The sequence below is a fragment of the Rhamphochromis sp. 'chilingali' genome (genome assembly GCF_963969265.1).
Source record: "Rhamphochromis sp. 'chilingali' genome assembly, chromosome: 8".
Taxonomy (NCBI): domain Eukaryota; kingdom Metazoa; phylum Chordata; class Actinopteri; order Cichliformes; family Cichlidae; genus Rhamphochromis; species Rhamphochromis sp. 'chilingali'.
The window spans coordinates 7,362,921-7,370,141 of NC_137935.1; positions in this window are offsets into that span (position 1 = coordinate 7,362,921).

The following is a 7,221-nucleotide window of genomic DNA, read 5'->3' on the forward strand; positions in this document are numbered from 1 at the left end:
ATGAGGTTGTAAATGTGGCAAGCTTTACCAAAAAACATACAAACAAAAAAAGACTATCCAAAGAAAACAACCAGCCTACAGCATTTCATATTGTGTGTGCCGAGCAGGTATTCAGCCTTTTATTTATGAATCGCGATGTCTTCCATTTACTAGACAAGAAAGGCTGCTGTAATTGTGCACGTGAATTTGCCAATGTGTCCACAGAAAATATAGACTTTGGATTATTCTTCCCTTCAGGGAACATTTAGGAAAATGCCAGCGTTTCCAGCTTAAAGAAGAAATCAATCTCGAACAAAGAAGGCAAATTCATATCCTTTCTCTCACCTAAGATGAGTGAATAGCTGGCAAATGGTAAATGGCAAAACAATGTATCCTGTCACAGACACAAAGTAGAGTGGAAATTATACTTTCAATTGGGTTTCCGAAGCAAACACTTGATTTTTAATACTAATATCCTACATATTACTTACTCTAAAACAATATTTATATATATATATTAAATGATTCTAACTTTAAACAACCACAATCCGGTCCACATTTGTCCCTTAACATTTCTTATTGTCTATATATTCTAATACTAAAAGCTATACTAATCCATTTACGGCTGACTTTTCTGTCTCTGAGCACTAGATGAAACTATGTAGAAGTGTTGTGGATTGCATTATCTTTGGGAATGTGGATCCAACAGCTACGTCTCAGCACGAAGGCGCTTTTGCAGTGGCAGCAGGATAAAATCTCTGCTCTGAGGATAATGAGATGGATCACATGCATGGCAGCACTTGCTAAGTTACATGGCTTTAACTATCTATCAGCACACTCATTTTCAAGCCACTTCTTCCTCCTATAGCTTAGATAGGATGTTTCCACTTTGACTGTCTGCCTTGTTAAAATGTGGCTCTTTCTGCACTTATACACAAGCGACCTGACTTCCCCCCCGACATGAAAACTAAATTATCATACTAAGGGTGCTATCAAGCGTCCCTAAATCACTTGTGGTTCCATAATCACGGCACCTTCCTGATGGCAATAAGCCACATTTATTTCCCTCATCAGTGCTAAAAATAGGCGAGGTTTAGCATAACTGTTTCATCTAAAGCTGTGGAAGGCAGGTTACTGTCAATGATGTCCATGTGCACCAGACAGGGATGATTTGCTTTCAATCCAATCATTGCAAATTGTAAATAGAAACTGCCTCATTTGCTAATGGTCGAGCATTCATTTTGATATCCCCTGGTTTTGTATGACAACCTTTTCATGCCAAAAGCTTTTCAATTTTTTGAATTTTGAAGAATACCCACTTCCCTGAATTGATTGCTGACTGGAGAACGAATTGAATCCAGCCTTTGTGGCAGCATTTAAAGCCGCGGTTTAGCACATGTGCTTTACAAATTTGCAGAAAATGCTCCAGGCCTGTCCTGTCTGATAAAAAGACCTAATATAATTGACATCCTTCTTGCTTCTATACAACAAGGATTTGCTGTGTTGGGAAAGAAAAAACAGCCCCTGTTGTGCTTTAAAATTCCGTGTAGAAAATGGTCTCCATTAGACGCAGTATACCACAGAAATATTTAAAGACAATTTAAAACCGGTTACACCCACAAACTACTCTTCTAGACCCATTATCTAGAGAGCAAAGGAATCAAAGTCAAAAAGTGATGTGAAAAACTTTCACAGTGTTGTCAAAGTACAGGCTACATCAGCAATTTTACAAAGTGATAATGGAAAGAGAATCTCTTTCTCTGAGACTCTGAGGAGGACACCTGAAGGTGACACAGCTGCTCTGTCACCATGCAACTATCACAGTCTCAATCCTCCAGTCGAGATGCTTGATGAATCAGCGTTAAGTTAACTAAATTTCTTGTTTATGTAATTATATTGTCTATCATCTGCTGTGCCACCTATACTGGGATCATTAAATTAGGCCCCTTGTTGAGTGAATGTTTCCAGAGCATTGGACCTCCAAAGCATAATTCTTAAATAACAAATATCAGCTAGTTTGCTTTGCTGTTATATCTTTGACAGGATACCGTTTTTCACTGAAAGCATCCACACACACATACTTGGGCATAGACTTAATAAACCTATAAAAAAACAGACAAAATTGGGCAATGAGAGAGAAAGAACTGGATTTATAAGAAATTTTGTTTTCACTGGACTATGTAAATTAAAGCAGAGTAAATGTACACAAACCTAGATAGGAATGCTGACTGCATCGAGCTCAGGATATTCCCGACTATTGCCTGAGGCGGGTGATTTCATTTTATTTCAAAGGAATGCATCATTAAAAGTGTTGGCAGAGAGACATATGCTTTATGCTGGTGCCTATTAACTTCTATTTATATTTCATGATTTATTTACCAGGAGCTGATTAGCATAAATTTATCAGGGAGAAATGACACAAAAGACTACTTTTGGTTTTCCACTAATGTAAAACAATACCAGCCTAAATAAACTGACACTTCAAAATATAAGAAGTGTATGAAAATGATCTTTTAAGTCCGTCACCATATAGGTAGGGATCATGAAACAGATACCACAGAGGTAAGAATGGTGTACAATGAATGTTCTACTCTTTTTTTTGTTTTTCAGAACTTTAACACCACGCCGTAGAAATGTAGCCTCAAGCTGTCTTTGCAGCATACTCTTGAGCAAAAGTGATAGAACTTTACTTGAATTATAAATGATCTATCTTCGACACAGAAGCATACCTTAATGTAAAATCAACATATTATAGCTTTAAAACCGCAAATGCGTTATCACCATGCGTTCACCTTGTGCATATGTTACGACAGACGAACTCGCTGCGAGCAAGGTTTCTATATGTAAAACTACAAAATTATATGTGCATTTTAATGATTATTATTTTCATTTTTCTATATGGTCGTTTCTGCATTTCAAACAGTATCAACGTGTTTGGTGTTTGTCGTACAGATATGGGATTTTAAGCAATGCATTTTCCAGGGCATCTCATAATGCCATTCTGTCAGTTGCTCATAAAGTGTCTTTTGGCTTGAGTGCTTCGATCCATTAGCTACAGTAATATTAGACATTGAGAGATAATGGTCCTTTTTTAAAGTGTGATGAAATCCACAAATCCACACGAGGAGGTTGGAGGGGTGCCAGTGGAGTAAATCAAGGAAGTCACAGTTTGTGTCCATTTGGGAGCTTTTTTTTTTTCATCTTTGTTCTACTTTCACTTGCTGCTTTGTCATGTTTAAACACTAAAAACTGCTTGATTACATTTTGGAAAAGATTTCAGTTTTGGTTAGTTTTGGTCCAAAACATTAAGACTGCTGTTTGGAAAAATGCCACTTGCCTAGTGCCTTTAAACATGATTCCAAGAGGTGAGAAGTGGATGAATGGAATGAGAGAATAGAATTTCAATAATCAGATATTTTATATTAATAACAATCTGTTGTTTTGTGCGTGTAGTGCTTTTTAAATCCAGTGTTACAGAATACAAAAACACAGAATACACAAAATCCACTACAATAAAATCATAGGCACAGCAAATAAAGCTTAAAAGGTTAAAATTAAGATGAAACTCTAATGATAAGTGATAAATAGCGTATCAATTTAAGATAGTGCAAAGCTAGACTATCCACCTCAAGTCCAATTCAAAAATGTCCAAGTCTAAAGGTTATAATAAAAGTTAGAAGAAGAGTCTTAAGGTAGCATGCATGTCCTCGTATATCTGCATGGCATCAAGCCACAGTCTAATCTCTCTCTTTTGTTTGTCTCGTTTTACAATAATAACATCATCAGGTTGGGCGAAGGTAAGGTAAAGGCATGATCTGACTTTTTAGAGGCTGTCATCTTGTAATTTATACACATAATAAGGAAGATAGACAATATCTGCACTCCATAAATACTCTTTAATGCTTTTAACAGCATGGCAGCAGACAGAAACTAATTTCACTCCTTGTGTTCTTGCAGATTTCAATGTAATTTTCTGCACCGGCATCAATATTAACAATTACAAAAGCCATCAGATGTGCACCCAAATTCAATCAATAGCTCTTATGTTTAGCTTTCAGGAAATGATCTGCATGCAAGAGATATATTTTATTTTGCCATTTCAGTGGGATTATTATCTCGTGTTAGGGGTTGGAAAGTCAACATATAACAAGGAGAACAAAAAGTTAGTTTGTGCTCATCTAGCCAAAACTTTTAAATTAAAAAACAACAACAACATACTTGTAAAAATTATCATGTGCTGCATAAAACATTTTAGCAGATATTCATTATGCCAACATACACAGTGTGTACTCCAAACACAACCACTCACTTCTGTATTAAAACATGTTTGTAATACAGTGAAGTGAATGAATGAAGTGCTATTTAACTCTTTGAAAAATGTAAAAATATTGCAACTTATACTTGTAAATGCTACTGTGCAGAGTGTGTGGAGTTGAAGTGCTAAGTAAGATGGAGAAAAAAGAGTAAAGTGCTGCAAGGAAAGTATTATATCTGGAGATCTTTAATTTCAGTCTTGTGCTTCAAAGGCCTGCTCTGAGAAAATGAGAGAGTCTGTGAGTGACCAGTAGGCTATCAGCAAATGGGTGGGCAGTGACACAGGGCTCATCATTGGTGCTATTCTGGAGGTGCACACAGGACAAAATTACTCTGTCTGTCTGAATAAATTCTAGCTGTAGGCAACAGGAGTTAAATAATATATTTTATTACAGCTGAACCATCAGAAAGTCATGGAACTTATATAATTATAATTTATAAAATGTAATAAAAACCACCAAAGGTAACACATTTATCTATTTATTTTATAAAAGATAAGGAAAAGCACATTTTATTTAAGAGAAGGGGGGAGAAGGCTGTTTATACCTCATAAAGTGCATCTTGTTTATTTTCATATTATCACAGAGGGGGCAAGAAATCAGCTCAAGATCAATCCCGTTTAATGCTTATGTGAGAGAAACATCTGGTTTTCAATTAGATATTTAGCAAGCCCCGCAATAGGGAGTTACCTCAAAGTAGCTGTAATGTCACTGGGCCTGCAATAATGATGTGGCTAATGAGCCTATCGAACAACACGTGGATGGAGAGCTGAGCCTGCTGCAGTATCTTAAGATAACTCTGCACAGTCTGTTTCTCCTGATAAGGTGCAATCTGATTCAAAGAGATCAAGCATGCTGCAGGAATATAAGTCATCTAACAGAAAATAAACCCCAGTCAACAGCCCCAGATTAATAAATCCACCTCCCCCAATCACAAAAACATCATCCTGTTATGTTGGTCTCATATTCCTGTTTGAAACCTCAACAGTTCAGGAGCCTATCTCTGCTGCCTTGTGCCTGCATGAGTTTGAATAATACCCTCTGAGCATGCCAGGGGGTTATCAGCATTCACCTCCTGGTAACAACCTGTCTTATAAAGTTGTTGTGTAAAAAAACAGTTTGTTTGGGTTTTTTTTTTCAGTCAATGTAGCAACATTTGAGAATACAAAGATAACTGAAATAAAAAAAATTGGATCTGCTGTAGCTGATAACACTTCAGGATGTGGAAATTGATTATAGCCTGTTTTCCTCTGCATTTGGATTTTGCTGATTTAACAAAAATCTACGGGAAAATACTGTAGAAACGGATGGATTTTGACCCGATAACATCCTGTATCTGTGATAGTCAAGTAGCTCAGTTCAAGGGCCTCTTTTGGGACAGAATAGGAACTGAAGGCCAGCTGACGAAGTAGTATCACAACAAGGCTTTAAAACGTATTCTATAGTTGTTGTTGTTTTTTTATTTTGCCATTTGCCGGAAGAAACTCAATTTCTATGATCAACACAGGACTGCAGCAGAACAAGTAGAATGGTGATGTTTTCACTGACTGATGCTACACTGCATCTCTCTTCAGGCATGTGTTTGACACAGGAGAAGTGAGTGTCCCTCAGGCTTGAAACATCAGGAGCGTAAAATGTGACAGTTTTCACATCAGCCTGATATTATGGCCTGATAATAGACTATCATAGACATGTGTTGTCTTATATGCACTGATATGAATACTTGTTTTAAAAGCCCAAAATGGAGAAAAGAGTATAATGCAAAGGAAAAAAAATAAACGGTATGAGGATCAGCAGCAAAAAATTTGCAGGCTCTATTTAAAATGCTCATTTTTTCTCACTGCATCGATCTCGATTTGTCTGAAATAATCAGCTCTTGAGATAACAGCAAGATCCAAAAGAAATTTTGTTTGGCTTATAAATGAGCTTGCACATAATCAGAAATTTGTTTCAGTGATGAAATTCAAGTCTCAGCTCCTAGTATTTTATCTCATGCTTTTCGCTGTTTTTCTTGCTTTTCTCAAAGTGGACAGGATAATTTGTCTTATATTGATTTATTCTATGGCTCCTTATTTCTCCTAAAGGGGCGAGGAGGGTGTTCAGAGAAACAGGGAAGAATCCAGTAATCTCCTAATAATCTCCTAATCATTTATTTCTGATGGGACAAAGAAAATACCATTGTGAGCAGCAAAATTTTCCGCTGGGTACTAGGCTCACTCCACTCATCCCAATTTACAGTTGTTTTTCCCCCCACAAGCATTCTTTTTTCTCTTGACTCTTTCTATAAGGTTGAAAGTTGCATGACCCATAGTTTCACAACAGCCACGTTTATGAGGACAATAAATAGATTCTCCCGTTAACTTATTTCTACATTAGTAAGTCCTCCTTCTGCTTTGCCCGACAGCAACCTATCCCACTGAGCTGCCCATCACTGGTGACTTGCTAACCACACAGGCGGTAATAGGTCTGCTGATTATCTTGATGTAGAGGTGAGTGGCTAAAACCTCTTTCCTGTTAGAGAAGGTGCCACTTCCTTTTTAAAACAGACTCTACTTCTCAGTAAAAACAACGTTTTAGACCCTGTATGATAAACGCAGGCATCCTGTCTGTGATAATTGATTGAATAATTTGCAATGCATCATGCTGTGTTTCCAACTTGTTGAACAGAAATGTGCATTTAATGCCTGGTACTGGCATAAAGGGAAATTGGACCATTTTTCTGTAAACACAGAGAACTGTTCCCTGATGGACGATGAACATTTTGTCCTAATGCTTGGATGAAATCTAAAAAATAACACTATTTTATCATTCTTGTAAAATGAGAAATATTGGAATTGATCTAAAATGATTTGAGAAAAAAAGAGAGAAATAGAAGAAAACATTTGTAAATGTAATTTCAGTGCATTTCAATTCAGGGCTTAAAGCAATG